This window comes from Alligator mississippiensis, chromosome 5, assembly GCF_030867095.1.
Source record: "Alligator mississippiensis isolate rAllMis1 chromosome 5, rAllMis1, whole genome shotgun sequence".
Lineage (NCBI taxonomy): Eukaryota > Metazoa > Chordata > Crocodylia > Alligatoridae > Alligator > Alligator mississippiensis.
In genome coordinates this window covers 180,691,756-180,718,771 of record NC_081828.1, presented here as the reverse complement: position 1 = coordinate 180,718,771, position 27,016 = coordinate 180,691,756, and the positions used below count along the sequence as shown (strand labels likewise).

General features: G+C 44.6%; 1 long non-coding RNA gene across 1 annotated transcript in view; it reads left to right on the top strand.

The window, feature by feature from the left end:
• Positions 1 to 27,016, top strand: part of LOC132250937 (uncharacterized) — a 112,831-nt gene that overhangs the window by 10,787 nt on the left and 75,028 nt on the right. Inside the window, exon 2 of the long non-coding RNA XR_009462662.1 lies at positions 23,663 to 23,717. This is a non-coding gene — a long non-coding RNA (uncharacterized LOC132250937). The remainder of the gene's footprint in view (positions 1 to 23,662; positions 23,718 to 27,016) is intronic.

The window sequence follows — 27,016 nt, the reverse complement described above, 5'->3', positions numbered from 1 at the left end:
TGAGCTGCAAGCAACAAGCAGGGGGAATCAGAAGTGAGCCAAGCAGACGCTCGGTGCCTGCAAGTCCCTGCCATAGCTCCAGCAAGGCAGTAGAGGGTAGGGGTCAGCCCTGCTGTGGAGTAGAGAGCACTACCCAGCCCAGAGAGCACGTTGGGATGCTGGGGGAGTCTGGTTTAAGTTAAACCAGGAAGGGATCTGGGACATACATGCATAAACCGGTTTGACTCAAATCAGTTAAGTCTGATACTACATTCAACCAGGTTTATCTTAAACCGGTTTTAGCCATTTTCAAACTGGCTTATGTACACTAAATGTCTGTTCTGTTACAGGTTTAAACCAGTTTCTGATCACTTAAAGCAGTATATGTGTAATGTTTGTCCCTAGCCCTGAAGTCAAGCATTTGGTTTTCTTTGGCTATAGCAAATCTGATTATTGAAGCACTGAAATATTATTGAAAAAATGAAGGAGAGGATGACTTGGTGGGGGTGGTAGGGAATAGCAACATACCAGAATATATATTATATTAAACCTGTATAATTTCAACTGTGTGCTAGATATTTATGAAAACATTTCAGAGTGGCAAAAACAGTCTTGGGGATTTTGTTACTAGATATGATGACTCTCCAGGGGTTACTACAGCAGATGGAGTGCAATGTGCTGGGACATATCGGGGGAGGGATATGTCCTGAGCACAATCCTCAGCTGCAGAACTTCTTATCAGAGCCAAGAATCCTGTTCACAAGTTAAGATGTATCACCTGCCCTGTACCGAGACTGGTTCAGCTGTGAACAAAGAGGGATAACTCTGAGAGGTCTTAACAAAACAAAACAAACAAACCCCGCCACTACCTGTAGACCCCACAAACAAGTCAGACCTGCTTCTTTTATTAGGATACCAAAATTAATGTAGTAAAGCATTTTTTTTCTGCAAAGGTTTTACCTACTGCTGTTACAAGTAATTCCTAAGTTTAAAGTGCTGTCCCCCCGACCCAGGGGATGGAGTCATATTATGGCGTATGTGTTTTTTTTACATCACATCTTAGTTTTGCATCCAGGTGAGGAAAAGGAAGGGCAGTTCTCCTTCAGTTGGAAACATGCTTCCTTTAAAGATTTGACTGTTGTGTTACTTTGATTCATAGATGCTAGGGTTAATAGATCATCGAGTCTGACCCCCTGCATAGGCAGGAAAGAGTGCTGGGTCTAGATGACCCCAGCTAGATGCTTATCTAACCTCCTCTTGAAGACCCCCAGGGTAAGGGAGAGCACCACCTCCCTTGGGAGCCCGTTCCAGACCTAGGCCACGCTAATTGTGAAGAAGTTCTTCCTAATGTCCAGTCTAAATCTGCTCTCTGCTAGCTTGTGGCCATTATTTCTTGTAACCCCCGGGGGTGCCTTGGTGAATAAATACTCACCAATTCCCTTCTGTGCCCCCGTGATGAACTTATAGGCAACCACAAGGTCGCCTCTCAACCTTCTCTTGCAGAGGCTGAAGAGGTCCAGGTGCCCCAGTCTCTCCTCATAGGGCTTGGCCTACAAGCCCTTAACCATACAAGTGGCTCTTCTCTGGACCCTCTCCAGGTTATCCACATCCCTCTTGAAGTGCAGCGCCCAAAACTGCACGCAATATTCCAACTGCAGTCTGACCAGCGCCTGGTAGAGGGGAAGTGTATCACCTCCTTGGATCTGTTCGTCATGCATCTGCTGATGCACGATAAAGTGCCATTAGCTTTTCTGATGGCTTCGTCACACTGCCGACTCATGTTCATCTTGGAGTCCACTAGGACTCCAAGATCCCTTTCCATTTCCGTTCCACCAAGCAGGTCATTTCCTAGGCAGTAGGTATGCTGGACATTTTTCCTCCCTAGGTGCAGCACTTTGCATTTCTCCTTGTTGAACTGCATCCTGTTGTTTTCTGCCCATATGTCCAACCTGTCCAGGTCTGCTTGCAGCTGTTCCCTGCCCTCCGGCTTGTCCACTTCTCCCCACAGTTTTGTGTCATCTGCAAACTTGGACAGAGTACACTTCACTCCCTCGTCCAAGTCACTGATGAAGACATTGAAGAGTATCAGTCCAAGGACCGAGCCCTGAGGGACCCCACTGCCCACACCCTTCCAGGTCGATACTGACCCATCCACTATGACTCTCTGGGTGCGACCCTCTAGCCAATTCGCCACCCACCGGACCGTGTAGTCATCCAAGTCACAGCCTCTTAACTTGTTCACCAGTATGGTGTGGGATACCGTATCGAAGGCCTTCCTGAAGTCTAAGTATAGGACATCAACCCCTACTCCTGCATCCAGTTGTTTTGTAACCTGGTCATAAAAAGAGACTAGATTAGTCAGGCATGATCTACCTGCTACGAACCCGTGCTGGTTTCCCCTCAGCATAAGTTGTTCTGCTGGGCTCTTGCAAATGTGAGCCTTGATAATTTTTTCAAAGACTTTGCCTAGGATGGAGGTGAGACTGACTGGCCTATAGTTGCCTGGGTCCACCTTCCTCTCCTTCTTGAAAATGGGGACCACATTGGCCCTTTTCCAGTCCTCTGGGACCTGGCCCGTGCGCCATGACTACTCAAATATTATCGCCAGTGGTTGTGCAATGACATCAGCCAGTGCCTTCAGTACCCTCGGATGGAGCTCATCTGGGCCTGCCGACTTAAAGGCATCCAGTTCCTCCAAGTGACCCTGCACCAGCTCAGGGTCTACGCATGGTAGTCTGGCACCTTGCTGCTGCCTCTCTACAACCCCAGTGAGAGCCTTGTCCTGCCCCTCACTTAGGAACACTGAGGCAAAGAACTCGTTGAGGCGTTCAGCCTTGTCCCCCCTGTCCATCACCAATTGCTTCTACCCATTTAGTAGGGGTCCTATTCCACCCTGGGCCTTCCTTTTGCTCCCCATATATCTAAAAAAAAATTTTTTGTTATCCTTTACTTGGGATGCCATCCTCAGCTCCATGGTAGCTTTGGCCCGTCTAACTGCCTCCCTACACGTGCAAGCAGAGGAGTTATACTCCTCTTTGGTAATCTCTCCCCGTTTCCACTTTTTATATGCTCCCCTTTTGGTCTGCAGTCTGCCCTGGATTTCTCTGGTCAGCCAAGGAATCCTCCTGGCCCCTTTCCCTCTTTTTCCTCACATAGGGAGCGTCTCCCTCTGTGCCCGAAGGATCATTTCCTTAAGGCACAGCCACCCTTCCTGGGCTCCCATCTCTTCAAAACTCCTTCTCTGCAGTGCATCCTTGACTAATCGCCTGAGTTCATTGAAATCAGTTTTCCTAAAGTCTAGCACTTTCACCCTACTAGTAACCTTACCCTCTCGACATCTTATGATGAATTCTATAATTTGGTGATCACTGTCCCCCAGGTGACTACCAATCTGTAGGTCCCCTACCATATCATCCCCCGTTGCCAATACCAGGTCCAGTAAGGCATTCCCCCTAGTGGGACCGTGTACCTCCTGTGTCAGGTGGAGGTCCTGTACGCAGGATAGGAACATGCGTGAATGGTGGGACGTTGCTGTCTGTGTCTCCCAGCAGATGTCTGGGTAGTTTAGGTCCCCCATGACTACCGCCTCCTTAGTTTTTATGGTCTCCGAGAGCTGCCTCAGGAGCCCCAAATCTAGTTCTTCCCCTTGGTGTGGGGGTCTGTAGCAGACCCCTACCACCAAATCCCTTTCTCCTTGCCCCCCATGTAACTTAACCCACAATCCTTCTACTTTCTCCTCCTCCGATTCTGTCTTGATGAGGGTCAAAGTATATTGCTCGTTGACATAGAGCGCAAGCCCTCCCCCTTTCTTCCCCACCCTGTCCTTTCTGTACAGGGTGGGGAAGAAGTATTTGATGTATTGCTTTGCTTATCTTGGGCAACATAGCAAGTGTGATGTTACAGTGTTTCTGTTGGAACCGTGGTGCTTTTTTGCTTCTTTTTTGAAGAAAGATCAATTCAAGTTGTATTTTAAGAGTTAACACTATAACAGTGTTTTGCATATCTGTCATTACTGATGAAAGGTGAGTATCTAACTACTCAGACGCTGAAGAAACTATGGTTTCAATTCTCCCCTGCCATGCAGCCTGCGTAGTCAATTATACCCATGTAAACTGGGCATAACAATTCTAATTAATAAAAATTCTACTGTTGCTTATACCATTTGTGGCAATTGCAATAAACTGCAAAGTACTGGAAAAAAAAGTTAGTCTCTGTATTTCTAAGTAAATTTTTCCTGAGCAAAACACACTGGGATAAGCTCAGATATAATAAACTGGCTTTTAAACATGTTTTCTTGTGTGAAAAATGACAGATATCGTAAGTAGTAATTTTGTATTGAATACAAATGCCAATTAGTTTGGTGCCATTTTCATAAAAATATATAGAAAGTATGAGCCAGATGTTGCTCCATTTATTCCTATTGAATAGCATCTTACTCTACTAAATCAATGGTCCAATCACAGCAAAAATACTAAGCAATATGGTAGGTTCTCAGGCAACCCAGACAGATTATATCCAAGCATTCTTGCACTGAGCTCTCTGAGAACCACTGTGATAGGAGACTCCAGGGAAGGGGCTGCATACATTAAAACGATGAGTTTTCTATTGATAGTGAGGAAAAGGGTTTCTGTAATATTTACATAACAATAAGTTTTGTCAAACTGCAGCAATCCTGTTGTTATAGTCTTAAAAGTTCTATTAAATGCATTTGTATTTATCCTAAAAAGTAGGGTGCTCTGACACTGCTTGCTGTATGCCAACCAAGGCAATGTTCATCTGGATGTTTTAAGCATAATGGAATAATACACAGTAGGCACTAACAGATGCATCTTAATGCTAAGAATTGTAACAGGACTCCTGCCCCCAGGAGCAGCAACCACCAGGTAGTGACTCAACTCTTGCACTGCACTCACCAAGGTACTCTCCCTTTCTTCTCACCTGCCACACCTTGACCTTAATAAAGTTTGGAGAGGGAGACTGCCCCAAAATCCTAAAGTATGCCATAACCTGTCCTCTGTTCACGGATCCTTCTCAGACCCTGCTGTATGGGCCCTTTTGGCCTGCATATGCCTCCCAAGGGTATCCATTGCCTTAAGACTAATCATAGCCTCCAAACCTTCCCTGCATCTGTGCCCATGCCTTGCAGGTGTTATACATCATCACTCAAGTGGGACACTTGTCCCCAAAGCCACCAGGCCACTTCGTCTTTACTCCCTTGTTGGGTCTTCAACCTTCCAAGCTTCTGCCGCCCTACTGTAGGCTCTCTAGCCCATCTCTGCCCCCCTCAGGCAATGCTGGGCTCCCTAGCCCCTACCTGGCAGGGCTCAAGGTAGTCACATGCCCTTCAGGCAGTAATGGGACCTCCAAGCTACCCCTTTCTAGTCCCACCCAAACCACCAGCCTAACTTTAACAAAGACTCCCAGCATACAGGCTGTTTATAAAAACCTCTTCTCCTCCTAGGTCCTACCTGCCTGCAAGCCCTCAGCTCCTTGCTTATTGTTATCACGCATAGCAGGGTCCCCAGGCAGTAGTTCACCCATAGCCAGCTTGCTGCAGAGCCCTTTCCCCTGTGGCTTTCAGAGCCAAGCTGACTGCTCTGACTCAAGCCCTGGTTTCTATGCCACTCTAGCATCACCTACTTCTGGTCAGGTGACTTGCAGTAGAACTCTGTCTTGTTGTACCATTGCTGTGTTACTATTGCTCCTAGCACAGCAATAGGCACTCTCAGCTTCTAGCCCAGGGTGGGCAAATTCCAGACTGTAGCTGGATCAGGCCTGCAGTGAACTCCATTTCCCAGCTGCCCCTACCTGCATTGCTGTGGCCTGTTTCCATGGAGATCCCAGGAGTGGCAGTGCCATGACAGTGTTTGGCCAGGATTTTCCAGGAGACCAGCCCTGGCAGGGTGTGCAGCTGGGCAGGGAGCTGTGCTCTGGGGTTGGGATCTTGCAGCAGTAGCAGCATGGTCCAGAGGCGGGGCAGAGCTGTGATCTGCTGCCCACATGCCCTGGGCTGCTGCAAGATCCCAGTCCTAATGCTGTAAGGGTGCGGCCACTGCCATGGAAACTGGCTGCAGTGACGTGGGTAGGAGCTGCTGGGAAATGGAGTCAGGTCGTTGGCTGGATCCACCATTTTGCCCATCCCTGTTCTAGCCGCTTATCACTTTGTGGCTAGCTTCTGTTTGTCTCTCCAAGTACTGCTTACTGCTGTGTTTTCCTCTTAAAATAATGGGAGCCCCAGGCTTCCTGTTACAGAATGTTCAAAAATATTGAGGAACAGGAAGCTGTTGCGCAACTTTGAGAAACCCATGTAATGAACTAGATCATAGTCAGATTATTTTTTTTAATTAATAATTTAAAAAACCACAAACTACCAACCTTTAATAAGATGAGATTAAGGCTAATACAGTGCAAGAGACACTGACCAGATGTTATAGGGAAATTTAACTTGCCTACGATCAATGTTATGAAAGCCAGTTGAGACATCTAACAAACTAAGACTTGAAAATATCTGTAGGACTGTTTATACTCCTATCCATACTACCACAAAAGACCCTATTAAGTCAAGGTAAATTGTACCAAGTGCTTTAAAGTGGTGCCTGTCTGTTCTAATTTTATTGATATAGCAGGCTGAGGCTTAGTGTAATAGTGATTGTGCTGACCTATTAGGGATGGAACGGATAGGAAAATGCAATTGTCACACACAACTTTATTATTTTGATGCTGCAGAAATATTTTTCTTGAACAATTCTTGCTGGAAAGGAAGCTGGTGGTCTACTACTTTTATTTTCCAATTAGACCATACTTGTGAGCTTTGCTGTAATTTTGTGCAGTTCAAATGGAATTTCTTTTTAAAATGCATTTGTCAACCTGCAGACACTTCCAGAATAAATTAGTTCTGCTTAGTGCAGTGTTCTGACAATACCTTCTCAACAGCTCTGAAAATAGAGCCACTTCCATGCTTTTATTAGTTTATTACAGTTTCGTACAACTTGTGTCATTTTCCTAAACTAGGCTTGGTAGCTTTGTTTCTCTGTGTATATTTTTGTGTGAATTTAGTGTTCGTGAAAGATGCTGAATTAACAGCCCAAGAGATTCTATTTATCCACAAAACATCCACAATATGAACAATGACAGTTCAGTTTTTCATTGGGGCAGCATAGCAGACATTATGCTGGCCAGGGACCACCCCTTGGAATGTGAGAGGAGGAAAGAATAATGCCTATTTGATCCTATTTGCCCTCTCTACTGAGATTGCCAAAAGGGCTGCCAGTTAAGGCTGGTTGTAGAAAGGTACCTTCATCTACTGTTTAGAGTTAGAAATGCTGGATTTTGCTTCCTGTCTGCTACTGTTTTGTTTCATGACCTTGAGCAAGTCATTGAGCTTGTGTTTATTTCTCCCAGTGTAAGTGGTGATGATAATAGTTACTCACTATTGTAAAGTATTCTAAAACATGCAGGCGGAAGGTGCCATATACTGGTGGACAAGGTTCTTTGGGTAAATGTGATATCTCTTATTAGACCAACTAAATAGTTGGAAAAATTGTCCTTTACAAGCTTTCAGGCACAAACACCATTCTTCAGTCATAGGCAGAGCCTGCTGGTATTTGTATGCTCTTTTGGGTGCAATAGAAGCTTAAGCCAATACACCAAAGGCAGGTCTGTGAAAATGCAAATGTGTGGCAAGGAAGATCAGAGGGGCTGAGAGTTAATAGGTGTGAGACAGGTAGGTGGGCAGGGGAAAGTGTGAAATGTTGATCTGGTGATAGAATGTAGCTGGTTAAATGCCCTGTAGAGAGTTTACCTGGGGTTATCAGATGTTGGACAGGTTATAATGTGCCATAAATCGAATGTCTTTATTTAGCCCATGATTTTTTGTATCCAGTAGGTTTATGAAATAAAGTTTATAAGCTCATGTATGAAAGGTGTTTTGTGAGTTCCCTTTGAGGATTAGAATGGAAAGATTGGAGAGCGAGTGATTGTCTTATGAGAAATGTGCACCCGCAGGTAATTGGATATTTTTGTCTTTGATAGATTTCTGGTGTACATTCATTCTGGTACGCAGTTGTTGTTTGGTTTCTCCTGTGTGGTTTCCATCAGGGCATTCAGTGCGCTGGATGGGAGATATTACTTTTCTGAAGGTGCAGCTGTAAGATCAGGATGGTGATGGTTCTGTTGTGGGGTGTTTGTTGGGGTGGTGGAGATATGTTGGTAGGTTTTGCATTTCTTGTTCCAAGAGTTGGCTGGATCCATTCAGTGTGCTTTGGGCCATAGGAAGTTTGCTTCTGGTGATAAGGTTGACAAGGTACAGTGCCTATTTAAAGGCTAGGATGGCTTGTTCTGGAAAGATCCCTTTAAGAATCAGGTCTTCCTCTAGTACGGGTTGCAATTGTTTAAGGATTTTCCACATAGGTTCCAGGGAAGGATGGTATGTCATAAATAATGGTGTGTGATTCGTGGGAATTTTTTTTTGTATTGCAGCAGTTTTTCACGTGGTATCCAGAGGTGGCTCTTTCAAAAGTGCAATCTATCTCTCTGGAGGAGTGTCTTTGTTGAGTGAAAGCCCTTTTGAGATTTGTGAGGTGATGATTGCAGGTGTTCTCAGCGCAAATTCTGTGGTATCAGAGGGCTTGGCTGTATATTGCAGCTTTCTTGGATGCAAACATAACGTTTGCATTTTCACAGACCTGCATTTTGTATATTGGCTTAAGCTTCTATTCCACCCAGGAAAGCATACAAATACTAGCAGCCTCTCCCTATGCCTAAAGAAGGGTGTTTGTGCTTGAAAGCTTGTAAAGAACAATTTTTCCAACTATTTAGTTGGTTTAATAAAAGATATCACCTTTACCCAAAGAACCTTTTTTGCCTATGTCCTTAGACCAACATGGCTATAAGCAGCACCCCCATATGCTGGTGGACACTTAGGTATTAGCTCAGGAAGGCAGTTAAACATGTGAACTGTCCCACTGAAATCCACAGGACTACTTACGTGCTTAGTTTTAATCGCATGCTTACATGGTCTGATAGACAGGGCCTTATCCACTGAATCATCCCTTGAATGTGTCACATAGGTAGTTTACTATTATTTTTGCTCTTTTTTTTTGTTTGACATCTCAGTTGTACAGACAGATCCTAGCATTTGTACCAGACAACTAATTTCCAGGTCCAGATGAAACAAAACTACAAATTTGTGACTATGGTAACTATGCGCTCCGTTTTGCCTGGAACACTCCCTGTCCTGGGAATCCCATCAATTTCCCATCACTTACCTTCCCCCCACCCCTTCAAAATTTTACTCTACATACACAGCCAACACCTGTGGCAGGCTCTACTGGGCCCACAGCTCAGAAACAGCTGTGTGCGCAGAGGTAGGCGTGGGAGGCCTGTCCCATTTTGAGATTCAGGAAATATGGTCAACTTAACCGTAACTGCATTCATTTTGCTGGTGAAATGATGCAGTTTTTGTAAGTATAAACTATACCTGCTGAAAAAGAGTCTGGTCTCCACCTGTCTTGAAAACTTACATCTATCAATTTTCTTTTTTTTTAAAAAAGAAGTCTTTTTGTTTTTGTTGTTGCTTTTGAAAAACATCACTGAAATATTTTCAAAGATACAGTTTTGTTAAGGTACAGAAAAAAGAGGAATATTATTTTGATACACCCAAATGAGTATTTCAAACAATGAAAGTAGCACAAATCTATTGAAATAGGAAAAAAATCATGCTCAAATGCTTTGTAGTTAAAGGAATGGTAATAGTATTTAATTTGTAAAGCAAAATTATAAGTGATACTCATCCTTCTCACATTGTCAAAGAGGTGTTACAACTGTTACTTTCCTTATATATAAAATGGAGATAGTAAGACAAAAAAGTTGTCATATAACCAAAGCTCTCGAGGGAATAAAGTTCAGGAGCAAGGATGAGCAGAGGAGTTCCTGGTTCTCAGTTTTATGTTTGGCCTACTTTTTAAGCAAGTATAATCTACACTTACAAAATTTGTGTTCTTTAGCCTGTGAAATGCACTTCAGGTATATCTGCGCATATTCATACCTCTGACTGTTTGATTTGCACCTGGGAAGACATAGAACAACTTTCTCCCTTATTGCAAAACTTGGGTCACAAAGCAAGGGTTTAAACTGCAGCAAAACCAATTTCTAAATTTTGGGGGGAGATAGGGGGTGTTAAAAGCCAAAAAATATCTTTCTTATCAGAACAGTAGGAGAAAGGGATAAGCTGTCCAGGAAAACTGTAGAAGCACCTTTGTTGGAGCATTTCAAGCAGAGGCTGAATAAACATTTGGTCTGGGATGGCTTAAGAACAGCAGATTTTGCATTGGTGCAGGTGATAGGACTAAATGACTCTTGAGGTCCCTTCCAACCCTGTGATTCAGGTGCAATATTTAAAGTGAAGTGGAATAACTTGCCTGGAAATGAAGTTAGGAAAAAAGTTAAGGAAAATAATATTTTCCTTATTTGTAACCTTGTGTCAAATGATGCTTTTGATGCTTCGAAAAACATGTTTTTAGGAGACTTATGAATGTCTTATTTAATTTAACCTGATGTCTAAGAAAAAGATAACACACCAAAATGACTTCAGTGGTGTTAGGCTGGAGTGGGGACTTCAGCCTTTTCTGCTGTGGAGCAACTTGGAGCATTTCTATATAAGTTATTGGTGTTACTATTATGTTTTATTCCTGTAAAATCTCAATGCCTAAATGACAAATAATCACAATCTGTGGAGTTTTATCTAAGGTACTTTATCCTCCATCGCCATCACATCTAGCACCTGATGATTTTTAATACATTAATACTTGCAACTGCCTATGAGGTAAGGATACTGATACAAAACTGAGTCACAAAATAGGTAAGTGGCCATCAGCTATACCTGATATTTCAGCATCTAAAGTTCTGGTTGTGGCTTCCTTTGTATGGGATCCGCCATCTCCCACCCACGGTTGCTCACTGCAACATTAGAGCTCTGTTTGGATGTAGTAGAAGATAGGGTATGAGTCTTTAGTCACCAGTGAAATGGGACTTTCACCAGTCCCTTGTATATATACCAGCAGTTCACAAATGTCAGATTGAGCACCACCAATTTAAAATGATACAACCTGAAGTACCACCAGCAAATTTTTGTCATATAAAGTAATTATAATAAATCTGTTAACATGTATCACTGACAAGTTGTCTGTGTACCACTGGTGGTACCTGTACTACAGATTGCGAACCACTGATATATAGAATTTACACTGAAAGAGCGCATTTGGTATAAACCCATGGGAGCTAATCTTTTTGGCGCACATACCCCACACCCTCACGGAGTGCCATTCAGCAATGCAGCCACATGCCTGCAGTGGCCCAGACCAGAGGCTGGGAGGTATTAGAGCATGCCTCCCTGCTCAGCTGGAGCAGACAACTTGGGCTAAGTCCAGTCTGCCCACCCTGCAAGGGTGGGGAGGGTTTTGCAGGGGAGGTGCAAAGCACCCTGGGATGCTGGGGGACTGTGAATTAACTTGAATCTGGAGGGGATCTGATACACAAGTTCAATAAACAGACTTAACCTAAATTAGTTAAGTCTGATATTACTACATCCATCCAGGCTTATTTTAAACTGGTTTCAGACATTTCAAAAGCAGTTTATGTGCACTGAACTTCTGTTATTTTACAGATTTGAACTAGTTTTCAATCATGTATACTGTTTTGTGTGTGATTTCTCTCCCTAGCCTTGGTTTTTGTCCTGGTGTGTATCTATTGCTAGCATTATTGTTATGGCAGACAAGGCATAAAGTCCTGCCTGTTTATAGTCATTAAAAATCTAAGGGATTCAGAAAATTCCATGAGTCCTGGCCAAATTTCTGTTGAGGCAACTAGTCTGCTGGTCTAAAATTCCTCCTGTAGTTTAATTAGGTCTGGGAAATAAGTGGATTTTATATGAAAGCATTGTTTGGCTTTGCTGACTTTACATTGATAAAACAGCTTCTGAGTTCCATTCCAAAGGTGCCTGCATTTCAGTGCTGGTCATCTGACATGAATCATGAATCAATTTATCTTTCTGGATAAAAGGTGCTTTATCTAGGTAAGGTATATATTTTTAGTATCTTAAATGGTAACCCATGAAAATAGAACTGTTTGCTCTTACTTGAGAGTTATCAAATTATCTCATTTCTTGCAATATAGGAATTCAGATGGAATTGACTAACAGCTCAACTGTTGCATATCTTTTTTTAAGGATCAGATTTCCTTTATTGAATGTAAAGAGAAATTTTTTAGCGTCCATGCTCAACTCATTCTCATATGCTCTTTTCTTGTTATATCTGCTTACCCATCCCCCCTGCATAATCTTTTCCTTTCATTTTCATTTTATAAAGAAGTCTAAATTTCAGAGGTCTGAGGATTGGTGGAAGCTAACAGAGCGGATATTCTAGATATCTCGCATACAGATCAGAGGTTTAGTTCATGCCCTCATAATAGATTGAACATGAATAGTGTTTGCCTTCTGTAATTCCCTTGGTCTATAGCCTATTTATCACTTTTCTTCACATAACCTTGAAGGTTCTCAAGCAGAGGAAAAAGAAATAAAATATATTTCATGATACAAAAATGCTTGAGGTGGCCCAGAGGTAGCACCTTCTACATGGCACTCACTGTAGGAGGTAATGCTCTGATTTCAGGACCTTGGCTCTAAATATGCCAAATCTCCAGGTGCAGCCTTTAATAAAGGCACATTATTAATTAGGGTGATTTGCATATTTCATGAATGCTATTTTAATGAATCTGTTTGGAGATGGTCACATATGTTTTATATTTATTTACCAAACGTACTTATGTAAGTGGATAGCATTGTTATGAATGTTCAAGGTGACATGTTTCTGTAACATGCTGAGTATCTCTAAGAGGTGTTGAATAACATTAATCTGCACTGAAAAAAGGAAGATGCTCAGCCTTTTTTAGGATCAGACCCAGAAAATGAATTCTAAGTTGAATGTGTAAATTTTAGAGCTCTTTAGAGAGATCATTTTACTCCTCCACAGAAAAGTTTGCCTTTTCTAGGAAAAAGAGAGAACTGGTTTATCAACTAAAAAAAAATGGTTTTCCACAAAATCAGACACTTTCAATGGGATTTTTTTGTTGAAAAATTCAGTTTCACATAAGAAAGACTTACGTGAACAATAGGCATTATTAATACAAGCAAATGCAGTCTTATATGTAGAATCAAAGACTATAGATAACACTTAAAATGTGGGGGGAAAAAGAACAACATAAGAAATGGCTTCTAGCCTTGTGTCTCGTCTCCCACAGTGGCAAAGAGTAAAAGATAAAGGGAAGATATAAGCGGGGTATATCCAGACTGATGCATTCCCTGCCCCTCTCCCCTACAGCTTCCAGTACTCAAGGAGAAGGGAGAGTCTTCCCTGGAATGTTATGACAAAGAAAAATAATCAGTAACCAATCACCAAGGGCTCCAAAAGCAATGCTGTAGCTAAAAGGGCCAGTGTGACCCTTGGAGATATAAAACAGGGATGGGAAAAAGAGATAAGGAATCTCTAAATCTGTGAAATGGAATTTATCATTATAATATAGTATTAGTCAGACCATTCCTGGATTACTTCGTCTTCTGAAATGGTAGAAAAATTGTCTGAAATTTGGAAAACATGCTTCATATTGAGAGACTCAAGAAACACCATTTACTAAGTTTATTGGAGTTAAGGTTAAAAAATGACTTGCTCACAGTCACTGGGATCCCTGAAGAGATTTTTGATCGTACAGGTTTCCCTCGATTTTATGTGGTACACGCGTATCAGGAAAAGTGCGCATAAATCAAAACCGCATAAAGGGAACCCAGTTTATGAAGTAACAAATAGGGATATATTTCTGTGGCAGTGAGGGAGGGAGGGAGTAAGGCTGGGACTAGGGAAGAGGTGGGGGGAGGGATACAGTGCAGCCCGTTGGCCACTCCTGGGTCTGCAGAAGGGAGCAAAGCAGAGGAAACTGTGAGTGGGTACAGGGCGCCATGGCTCTTGCCATGTGCAACCCGGGAAGACTGTGGGCTGGGGGGCTATGCTGGTCTCTTCCCATGGGTACGTGCCCCTGGATCTCCGTGCGGGAGAAGGGCAGGCTGCTGCTGCAGACTGGGGCCGGTGGCGGCACCGGGCTCTTCCCAGAACTCAGTGGTGGCACTGGGAGGGCAGGTTTGGGGAGGCTATGGTTAATTTTGGGGAACCTACATAAATCAAGGGAAACCTATAGATAGTTCCTGAGAAAAAGGCATAAAAGATCCAAAGGTTGAAAGCTTATGCTAGACCGGAGCAGGCAATTATTTCAGGTGGAGGTCTGCTTAACAAGTTTTGGTGAGCTGTCAAGGGCCGCACGGGGAGTTCCGCCCCTTCATAGCTTCATAGTAGTTTCATAGTTCGTAGATTTCATAGACATCAGGGCTGGAAGGGACCTCGGAAGATCATTGAGTCCAGCCCCCTGCCCAAAGGGCAGGAAGTCAGCTGGGGTCATAGGATCCCAGCAAGATAAGCATCCAGTTTGCTCTTGAAGGTGTTCAATGTAGGCGCTTGAACCACCTCCGTTGGCAGGCTGTTCCAGACCTTGGGGGCTCGGACAGTAAAGAAATTCTTCCTTATGTCCAGCCTGAAACGGTCTTGTAGTAGTTTATGACCATTCAACCTAGTCGTCATCCCTTGGGGCGCTCTGGTGAACAAACTTTCCCCCAGATACTGGTGGTCACCCCTGATAAACTTATAGGCGGCCATCAGATCACCCCTGAGCCTGCGCTTTTCCAGGCTAAAGAGCCCCATGGTCCTCAGCCTGTCATCGTAGGGTCTGCTTCTCTGACCTCTGATCATGCGCGTGGCTCTTCTCTGGACTCTCTCAAGCTTCTCCACATCCTTTTTGAATTGCGGAGCCCAAAACTGGATGCAGTACTCCAGCTGCGGCCTCACCAAGGCCAAGTACAAGGGGAGAATGATGTCCCAGGATTTGCGTGAGAAGCATCTATGGATGCAAGCCAGCGTTTTGGTCGCTTTACTAGCTGCAGCATCGCATTGCAGGCTCATGTTCATCTTGTGGTCAATGATGACCCCCAAGTCTCTTTCTTCCATAGTGCTAGCCAGCATAGCGCTGCCGAGTCTATAAGGATGCTGTGGGTTTTTCTTCCCAAGGTGGAGAACCTTGCATTTATCGGCATTGAACACCATCAGGTTCTCGTCCGCCCACTTGCTGAGCCTGTCCAGGTCAGCCTGGTTCACCCACCTGTCTTCTGGTGTGGATACTTTGCCCCAAAGTTTGGTGTCATCAGCGAACTTGGCCAGTCCGCTTCTGACTCCAGTGTCCACATCATTAATGAAGATGTTGAACAATATGGGTCCAAGGACAGAGCCTTGGGGGACCCCACTGGTCACAGGACACCATGATGAGTGACTTCCATCAATTACTACCCTCTGGGTCTGACCACAGAGCCAATTTTCCAGCCAGTGGATCGTGGTGGACCCAAGGCGACAATTGGCCAGTTTCACCAAGAGGTGATCATGGGATACCAAATCGAAGGCTTTTTTGAAGTCAAGATATATAACATCAATCTCTTCTCCCTTGTCTAGGTGATAGGTCAGTCTGACCCTAGTTGGTAGGGTCAGAAGGGACCTAAGCAGATCATCAAGTCTGACCCTCTGCTATGGGCAGGAAAGAATGCTGTGGTCAAATGACCCCGGCTAGGTGTCTATCTAGCCTGCTTTTGAAGACCCCCAGGATAGGAGCAAGCATCACTTCCCTTGGAAGTTGGTTCCAGATCCTAGCCGCCCTGACTGTGAAGTAGTGCCTACTGATATCTAGCCTGAATCTACTTTCCATCAACTTATGGCTGTTATTCCTTGTTACTCCTGGTAGTGCTTGGGGGAACAGGGACTCTCCCATTGCCCGCTGGTCCCTCAGTCAGTTTATAGACGGTCACCATATCTCCTCTCAACCTTCTCTTGTGGAGGCTGAACAGGTTCAGGTCCCGTAGCCTCCCCTCATAGGGCCTGCCTTGCTGCCCCCTGACCATGCAAGTGGCCCTCCTCTGGACCCTCTCAATGCTGTCCACATCCCTCCTGAAGTGCTGCGCCCAGAACTGGATGCAGTACTCCAACTGCGGCCTGACCAATGTTGCATAGAGGGGAAGGATCACCTCCTTGGACCTGCTCGTGATGCATCTATGGATTCATGACAAGGTGCAGTTAGCCTTCCTAACAATGTGAGAACATGGTTAGGAAGGCTAACTGCACCTTGTCATGAATCCTGACCATGTTCTCACATTGTTGGCCCATGTTCATCTTGGAATCACTAATGACTCCAAGATCCTTTTCTGCCTCTGTGCTGATGAGAAGGGAGCTCCCCAGCCTGTAGGTATGCTGCTGGTTCTTCCTCCCCAGGTGCAATACCTTGCACTTATCAGTATTGAAACCCATCCTGTTCTCATCCACCCACCCCTGTAACCTGTCCAGATCTAATTGCAGCCTGTCCCTCTCCGCTAGCATGCCCACTTCTCCCCACATCTTAGTGTCATCCATGAATTTGAACAAAGTGCTTTTCACCCCCTCATCCAAGTCGCTGATGAAGATGTTGAACAGTGCGGGCCCAAGGACTGAGCCCTGGGGAACCCCTCTGCCCACGTCCCTCCAGGTCGAAAAAGACCTGTCCACCACCACTCTCTTGGTGCAGCCCTCCAGCCAGTTTGCGACCCATCTGACCATGTAGGCATTGACACCACAGTTGCCTAATTTTTTAATGAGAATGGGTTGAGAGACAGTGTCGAAGGCCTTCCTAAAGTCCAGAAAGACTACATCCACTGCGACACCTGCATCCAAGGATTTAGTGACCTGGTTGTAGAAGGCCACCAGGTTGGTCTGACAGGACCTGCCTCTAATGAACCCATGTTGATTGCCCCTAAGCATAATCTCCCCTGCTGGTCCCTTGCAGATATGCACCTGAATAATTTTCTCAAAGAGCTTCCCCAGGACCGAGGTAAGACTAACTGGCCTATAGTTTCCTGGGTCCTCCTTCCTCCCTTTTTTGAAAATGGGGACCACATTGGCCCTTTTCCAGTCCTCTGGCACCTCGCCAGAGCACCATGAGTGCTCGTAAAGTTGTGTTAGGGGTCCCACAATGACCTCTGCTAATTCCCTTAGCACTTTGGGGTGGAGATCGTCAGGACCTGCTGATTTGAACACATCTAGTCCCACCAGAAGTTCCCTGACTAGGTCCTCACTGACCCTGGGCCTGGCTGTGCCTCCCCTGGGGCTGTTGGGGATCCCGTTGAGGGGGATGACCTGGTCCCTGCTCAGAAAAATGGAGGCAAAGACTGTTTCGTCTTGACAGTTGCCCCATCCCCGTGTAACCATCTTGCGACTGGAAGTTCCACCCCCTAACCCTTGACTTTTGCCACCAGAAGTCCTTCCCCTTGCCCCCTGGAAATACTCCTTTTTGGAGAGGGGGTTTCCATCCTAGAACCAGAAAAAAACATGCACTGAAAGTCAAACATCTACTACAAGATTTTAATTTTATTACAAAAAATATTTTTGTCATGATTTCTGTTTGCATAGTGTATATAGAGGTGATTGCATAATAACTCAAAAATAAATTCTCAGTTTTGGATATCATGTGCGAGGTGTGCATGAATGATGCATGCGCCTGGAGGCTGGGGGGGGGCATGGTGGTAGGGGTGTGGCGGCAGCGAACGGGAAGCGCCTGCAGGTGGCCATGGCAGTGTCAGCGGTGACGGGGTGGGGTGGCAAGCACCGACTGGCAGTTGTTGACTACCCACAGACACCGCTGGCCATGTCAGCAACAGCCAGCAGTGATTGGTGACTGCCTGTAGATGCTGCTGGTGGTGTCAGCGGCGAGGGAGCTGGGGGTGGCGAGTGGCAACCACCTGTAGGCACTGCTGGCAGCGCTTCTCTCAGTGGGTGCACGTGCACCTGCGTGCACCCTCTACATGTCACCAATGGGGGTGTGTGTATGGTAGGGTGTGGGGGGGGTGTGGGTGGGGAGTGTGTGTGTGTCAGGGGTGGGGGTGTGTGTGGTAGGATGTGGGGAGTTGTGAGGGGGTGTGGCTGTATGGGGGAGTCATAGGGTATGTTTGGGGGTTGTGTATATGTGAGGGGCTGTGGGGGCAGGGTGTGGGTGTCACGGATGGGGGGGTGGGTACTCCTCCACACTCCCCCCATGGCACAGCAACAGGTGGGGTGCTCAGGGCTCAGGTGCCCGGTGGGGCATGACTCTGGCCAGTACTGTACATTGCAGCAAGGGGCTCAGCCTCTACCCAGCTACCTGTATTTCTGGCACTCCCTCCCACTCATGCACAGCCCCTACAGTTACACAGCAGGAAGAGAAGTGCCATGTCCAGGAGCCAGAATCCTTCCTTGCTGGGGCTGTGCAGCACCGGAGAGAAGCCTCAAGCGCTGGAGCTTATTGTCTTCCCTGTCCCATAGGGGAAGGTGCCTGGGGCTTCCCTCCTCTGCAGTGCAGTCCCTGGGGCGAAGGCAGCAGGCTCCAGCACCTGAAGCCTCTTTCCAGTGCTGTGCAGCCCTGGCAGGGGAGGCACCTGACTCCAGCATGTGGGGCTTCCCTCCCTGCTGTGTGAGTGCAGGGGCTGTGCACGAATGGCAGGGAGCATGGGCGATACAGGTGACCCAGTGGAGGCTGTGCCTCTTGCTGCGTTGTACAGTGTTGGCCAGAGCCATGCCCCGCTGGGCGCCTGAGCCCAGAGCACCCCACCTGCTGCTGCTACCACTATCTGCTGGGGCTGCACACCATGGGGGGAGTGTGTGGGGGTTCCCACACCCCCCACTCTCTCTCTCACACCCACATGCTGCCCACCGCAGCTTTGCACTGCCACCTGCCACAAGCTCCAGCCCCACACTCTGTGCTCCCTGTCCCTGCTGCCCTCCCTGCTTCCCAGAACCAGGAGGAGACCAGGAAAGTGGAACAGGTCCCTGGGGGCTGCAGCAGTGGCAGCAGCAGCCCTGCACAGAAGATGCATGATAGCCAGCCAGGCCCTCTTCCCCCACAAGAGTGGGAGCCAGATAATAGGGTACATTTTTGGGGCTGTGTGTATGTGTGGGTGCTTTGCTCCCACCCTCATGGGTAGAAGGGCTGGACAGGGCACAATTTGTTGGGGGGCCCCATGGGTCAGATGAAAGTGCTTGGCAGGCCAGATGTGGCCCATGGGAGGCCACATTTTGCCCACCCCTGTGCTAAACAAATTCAGATAAGAAACAAGGCCTAAAGTTTTAAGTGAAGGAGGGGTTCTCCTTCCCTGCCTGCTCCCCTGGGACAACACTGGCAGCACTGAAAGTACACCCGGGGAGAGGGGTAGGAGGGGGCAGGCAGGGATCTGAGGTGTTGGGGGGGGATTGGGGGATTACATGCCTGTTTTTAGAGGGATGAGGGGGGCAATGGGATGATCAGGGCTGGTTGGGGACAGGGATGGGGTGGGGGTAGGGGGGCGGTGACTCAGTTGGGGAGTCTGGGGCAGTGGGTTCTATCTAGGTCAGCAGGGGGAGCAGGTGGGTGTTGTAGATACTAATGTGTACTCTAGAGTGGCCACACATTAGTGTAACATGAGCTAATACTAGTGTAACATTAGTGTAACATAGTTAACACAGATCAGAGGTAAAGCTGTCCCTGAAGTGGAGTAACTTTAAGCCACCTATAGGGTACTTAAAATTAGTTTCACATGTTAATGGGTGGATTATCCAGGGTTAAGAGCTCCGGGGGCCACCTAAAATTAACGTGTAACAAGGCCCACAGGTAAGTTAAGCCCTGGCCAGAATCTGGGATGGGTGGGAGAGCTTCTTTTGTTTGGGCTAGAAGCATTTTAGTTATGAATGCTTCTGCAAAATATTTTGATTTTGACAAATGGTTATTTTTCCAATGTAAACCTGTTTCATTAGAAAAGTAGTAACCATTTTTAATTTTAAAATTATCTGTGAGGTGGTAGAGTATTGTGAAAAAGGTTAAACAAACAAAAAAGAAAAACAGAACAATTAAGGCCTACAATTTGAAATCTGGCTTCTAGCTTGAGAGATAGACCCTAGATATCTTGCCTACTTCTACAGACAAGCCAGGCTTTCTCTTCATCAAATATTTTTTTTTTTGTTTCATCTGCAAAATTGAATGGCACAGTCCTTAGCTGGTATAAACCAACATAACCCATAACCACAACTTTAATGTCAAATTGTTCCAGTATTTTTCAATTAGTATTTATTTTGCTATCTTAAATATCTGTGTCAGTTTCTAAATGATCTTTATATGTGATTACCTACTTATTTGAATAATTAGTTACATAAACATAAATCAATCTTTTTATATGAAAATCAAACTATAGAGCAACCCAGAACCATTTCTATTTAAGATTCCAAAACTGCAACTATTGTAATGCATATTAGTGAACATACATCTCTTAATATTCTGGAGAAATGCATGGGCACAGATCACAAAACTGCATGTGGGAGTGGTGATTAGATGGGTAACAAAGAAACAGAATATTATCCACAGGCCAGGGATAATATAGGCAAAGATACAAAAAAAAGTTCACTAATGCATGCCTTCAGATTTTAGCTTACATTCTGAAATGGGAATATACATTGACATATAAATAGCTTTGTTATCTCTCAGAAACATTTATTTTTAACTCATGATTTGTTAGTGTTCATTGCGTGAATCTGGAGCAACTACTGTAGTAAGGGTTATAAAACCCATCTCTGCTCAGAGAACACAACTTTAAAAAGATAAGTATCCTTTCCACCACCAAGATAGATTTTCTTAGTAAGACAACTATTTTCCATTCTTTTGCCCAGCCGCTGTTTTCTGCCTCCGTGGTATCTGTTATTGAAGCATCCCATTTGCAGCCATAAAAGTTGGTTAGCAGTTCAACCTTCTGGATTTGCTTAGTATTGCTCAATAGCAGAAAAATGTTAAAAATTGCTTTGGCCACAGACTAATAGCTGCAACCTGAATCTTGTTTGCATAGTAGATGTGGAGTAGGAATAAAGGAAGAAAAGTTTGAAGTACAAAAATTCACTGAGGGAATAGGAATGATATGATTCTGAAGTCTTTTGCTGAAAATAAAGCGTATTACCTTTGTATACAAGAAGTATGTATATCACCTAGTATGAGTATAGTTCTGCTGATTGCTGTATGGGATGTGGAGCTGCCAGTGTTTGTGATTGTTTCTAGCTAATAAACAAAGGACACATTGACATGAGATGCTGACTGTGCAGCAGGGGTGTGCGAAACAGGCCGTATTCGATTCAGATTCGGATGCGGCCCAATTCGTTGATTCAGATCACTGTCCCGATTCAATGCTGATTCAGAGAATCAGCGATTTGGCCATAGACACAGCTTTAAATACTTTTTCTACATACCATGAGGTACCAGGTGCAGCTTGTGAACGCTGTGATGGTGGGGCAGATGGAGCATCCCACAGGAGCTCAGGGGGCCCCCCCCACATGCTTGGCAGTGAACCCGAAAGTGTATTAGAAGTGCTTCCAGTCCACTTCCGGGTCTGCCGCTGAGTGCACAGGGGGCCCCCTTGTGCCCAGGAGGCACCAGTAGTTACACGGCGGGGGGGCCCTGTGCGCTCCCCGGCAGACCTGGAAGTGGACCAGAAGTGCTTCTGGTCCATTTCCGGGTCTGCTGCTGAGCACGCTGGGCCCCCCCCCCAATGCTCCTGTGGGATGCCCCATCCACCCCACCATCTTAGCATTCACAAGCTGCCTGGTACCTGGAGGTATGTAGAAAAAACATGTCTAAATCATCAAATCTTTCCGAATCTCTTCGAATCAATTAGGAGGGTTCCGATTTGATTCTGAGGGATTAAAGGGTCTCTTGATTCGATTCGGATTTGGAGATTCGACCACCAAATCAGGCCAAATCTCTGCCAAATTGAATTGGGGATTGGAGCTTTGCACAGCCCTATTGTGCAGTGTCCAAATATTACTACGCAGTAGCACATCACGCACTAACAGTGCTAATATGCTACTGCACAGTAGTATTAGGCTACTGCGCAGTAGTGTCACTTAAAAGATATTTGCCAGCGCTACAAGTACTAAATAAATGCACAGTAACCACTGCATAGTAGCGTCTCATAGATGCATAGACATGGCTAAAGAGATTATAAACTATAAGGGTATTGACAGGCACGGCTAATGTGTTCTTTACCTCAAGTGGGACAGCCCTGTGCTTTTTAGCCCCAAAGGGTGAGTATTCACGTACTAAGTCGACTTAAAGTAAGGTAACTTAACTAAGTTGACTTAACCCACATCAGAGCATGCACACGTACAGTTCCTGACATGCTGATAGCTCTCTTGTGAGTTAAGTCAACTTAACTAATGTGACTGCCACATATAGGTTGTCTTTGGTCCATGCATACACTCCATGTGTACACTTACATGTGTAAGTCAGCTTAACTGTGAGAAAGTTTATAAGTGTATATGCACCCATAAATGCCAAATTCTAAAATGCCAAAGACAGGACATTTGCAGTCTATCTTTTGGTAGTGTCTATACAAGAGATGGCTAAATTATTTGTTGAGACATTTAAAAAAAAACAAAAATATTTTTTCAGTTGACATGCAAAATGTTACTAGAAAAAATTTTCATTTCTAACGAAATTTTGTCCTTCAAATGAAAAATTGAAAATCTTTCAGTAAATATTTTTAGTTTTCAATAACTTTGGAGTTATTTCAGACTTAGAGTGTCATCCTAACACTGAAAAATTTCAGAGGAAACAGTATGAAAAATATGAACCATGAATGCATGTGAACCATTGTTGGTATGTAAGGTACAGTTTTTCTTCACTGATGACTGCTTCTATCTATCTATCTATCTATCTATCTATCTATCTATCTATCTATCTATCTATCTATCTATATTACTAAGAAATTATGCATACGTTGAAATTAATTGATAATAATTCATGCAATAAATGCCAAAGCAGTTAATAGTGATTAACCACTTGCATTAAATGTCACTATATTTGAGTTAGAAAATAATCTCTGGCATCTATTTTGCTTGAGAAGACTCACCATGCCCACAGAAACATTTCTAGTGAATACTCAAAGTTTAGCAATTAGCATAGGTCAGAAGGCCAGGAACAGAACAGACAGCACTAGCAGTTAAGGTTTTTTGTTTATGGTTTTCACTGAAGACATGTGCTTCCTCAATCTGTTTCTTTCTTGAAATCAAGATTAGAATCAACATACAAAAGATCATTCCTAGCTCCTGGAGTAAGAAAACAGAGTAGAAAAACTTTTTTTCACATTTGAGTACTAAAAGGTAAAACTAAGGTTAAATTTTTGTAATTTTCCTTGTTCTTTTTGAAGATCTGTGGTATTAAAAGGGGTTCTACTTATTAACAAGTTGCTTTTCAACTGTCAGTTTTGAAAAAGTCTGCAGCATTGATGGAGGTGCTCTTACCTGGTTTTCTCTTTAAGTATACATATATACATACAAATACCATAGAGGAAAAACAGAGGCAATAGAAGGCAGTTTCTGATATTTCAGATGATATAAAATATGTTAAAGCTTTACTAGTGCGGTTGAAAGGGAGATGAAGATATAAACATTCCCCAGGGGCAGTATGTCACTGATTTATTTTTACGTCTCTAAAAATCAAATTGAAATTGTTCCCATTTGGTTTTTTGCAGGCCCTGTCATTGTATGAGCCCCATAACCTCTCACAGGACTGAAGGAAAAAGAACGGTAAGGTCACTGCTGCATATAGCAGCTCAGTGCATCTAACCATAAAACTATTGAAATTCTGTTCTCTTTTTCCAGCATGACTGTGGAGTGGAGGAAGGACATAAACACACAGTTGCTAAACTTGTAATAAGATTCAGTAGTTCTGATCAACGTAAATTATTTATCACTTGCTGCCCATTTTATAGGCTTGATGGTATTTAGAATTATATTACCCAGCATCATAATGCTGCTTTCACTACACTTGCCAGTACAGAATACCAGTTGCCGAAGAGAAAAAAGAAGAAAGCACAGCACCTGACTGACAGGATACTGAACAGATGGACAGATGAACTGATTGCATAATTTAATCTTGGTCACTTACTGCATAGTGGCCTTTATGAAGAAAGAAACACATTAGTTTTTTTCTCAAGGATGTAAGCAAAGTGACATTAATCTGCCATGATTGAGATATCAGTTTGATTGGTTAGCAGGGATGAAGCAACTTTAAACAAAAGGGCAGTGCAGCTTGAGATATGTTGGTTGTTAGTCTTCAGTTACAACCTGATATAGAAGCCCTGAAGTGGTGCAAATCAGACACTACCCATTAAGTGGTCTTCAGGGAGCCAGGGAGAGAAATATGAGTGAATGCTAGTGGCCTAGAGATCAGTGTAAGTATCTGCAACAGGACACCATCTAAAACACCTTCACTTCTGACTCTTGCTACATGATGACTGTGTCCCCAGAGGTGTGCAGTATTTTGCTGGGGTCAATTTCAAAGATACTTTGAGATTAGGAAATGCCATTTTGCTTAATATCTCAGCATGTTTGACATCCTCAGTACAGTATAAACAAATGTTTATGAACAGGTTATCTGGGCATAAGTAGTGGTGCAATCTAGCTTTCAAAGTGTTTGTGATCTCTGAGACATCTAGTCTCCTAAAATGTGGGGTTTTACTTCAATTTTGCCTTTATGCTAGCACAAGTTCCCTAGGGGTATCCATTCTGGCAGTCTTTCTAAATCTACCCCCTTACACACATACACGCTTGTGCCATCCTAATTATGCTACTGCTGTGATAGATCATTTTAATAATTGCATGTATCAGAGACTCTTTGTAGTGAAAATTTAGTCCAGGAGTGGTGCTGGTGAGTAAAATCAATGAAGTTCCTTTCTACCACATTATTCTGTCAGCAAAAGATTTGTTCCGCATGGTGACTATGGGTTGAAATAGGATGTGGGCCCTCCAGTACAGCATTTGAGCCAATTCACTTGTGGTTGGATGGAGCTGAACTGCCAGGGATTCTTTCTACTCATACCCATGGAGTTCTACTCTCCATTCTGGGAGCCCGTAATACAAGGGAGTACAGAAAGGGCCCGCCAGTCTAGCATGGCCAGTTTCTGCAGTCAACAGAACACAAGGAGCAATGTGGCAAATGTATTCAGCCACTTCCAACTCCCCCAAGTGACCCATTTACAGCTGGGTCAACTGGAAAGGCTTTTGGTATAAATCTAATTAAGGCTCAAACTCACATCTCTGGAACTGTAGCAGATGCCTTCACTGCTCTGGCATGGCACCCCTTGGGAGAGGAGGGGACCTAGCAAAAGTTAATTGTGCCAGGACTGCATATGGGTTTTTTTTGATAAATGAATTTCAGTTTGCTGCAGGAGTTGATCTGCAGCTCCATTGCCAAGCCCAAGCCTTCAGTGGTCATGCATTGGGCTCCCCATAATGTGAGATTTGCAAAAAAATATTAAATCGTTGGTTCTCTTAATTTGCCTGCTGGTTTGAGCCATTAGGGGACCCCAGATTATGCTCGCCAACTTTTACCTAACTATCCACGAGGATTTAAAACTTCTTTTGATAAAAGGTGAGAGTGCCATTATTACCTGACCTTCAGGAGCTGAAGCACTAACAAACAGCAACAAAATGTTGTGGGGCTTATGATATTTCAGAAGGAATGCTGAGCATTAGGTACAGGATGCACTTTTCAAAGGCTCCTGGACCTCCTACAAACTGCCTTTACCAACTGGGACCTGCCCCATTATAACTGCAATTCTCCCTCTTTAAGGTTCCATCCTGCACCAGTCATGACCAAAACCATCAAGATACTCTCTCTCCCAGGTGCTCCACATGTATAATGTTGGGGGTTGGGATGGTCTATTCTTTAAGCAGGAGTGCCTGGGAGCTGCTGGAGCAGTATAGCCTTGTATTGGCTTCACCACTCTCAAAAGCTGGGGTAAGAGGCATGTCTGCAGTAGCAAAATGAACACTGTTGACCACAGATCCTGGGATCTGGCTCTTCCATCTTCTCTGGAAGGGTAAATAGATGCTAGGGTGTAGGTAATGGAACAACTCTTCCTCAGTGCACTGAATCGCTTGGTCCTTTGCCAAGTAGATGTTAAGGGTTATAACACTAGAATGAGTATGTTTTATTAATTAATTTACTTACTTATTTGATTTATATGCTACTCTCCCCCCAAATAAGGCTCAGGGTCTCTTATAAGAACAGCAAGATATGTCCTAAAAGTAGATTAAATATTTTAAAAAAATAGTAAATGATAAGAGTTCCTCAAACAATGCCTCAGCATTTAATCCTACCTGCTAAAATGCTGTCCAAATGAGAAGGTCTTACACTGCTTCTCAATGATGTTCAGGCTCAGCCTTTGACAGGCTTCAAAAGGAAGGAAGCACCAAAGCTGAGGAACAACTTCCATAGATTTCATAGACATTTGGGCTGGAAGGGACCCTGGAGGATCATCGAGTCCAGCCCCCTGCCCCAAGGGCAGGAAGTCAGCAGGGATCATAGGATCCCAGCAAGATAAACATCCAAATGTGTCTTGAAGGCGTTCAAAGTGGGTGCTTGAAACGCCTCCAGCGGCAGTGTATTCCAAACCTTGGGGGCTCGAACAGTGAACGAGTTCTTTCTTATGTCCAGCCTGAATCGGTCACAGTGGAGTTTGTGACTGTTCGATCTTGTCATCCCTTGGGGGGCTCTGGTGAACAGATGTTCCCCCAGATCCTAATGAGCACCCCTGATAACCTTATAGGTGGCCACCAGATCACCCCTGAGCCTGTGCTTTTCCAGGCTGAATAGCCCCATGGCTCTCAGCCTCTCATCATAAGGTCTGTTTTCCTGACCTGTGATCATGTGCGTGGCTCTCTTCTGCACCCTCTCAAGCTTCTCCACATCTGTTTTGAATTGTGGAGCCCAAAACTGGACGCAGTACTCCAGCTGCGGCCTCACCAAGGCCGAGTACAGCGGGAGAATGACGTCCCGGGATTTGCTTGAGAGGCATCTATGGATGCAAGCCGGTGTTTTG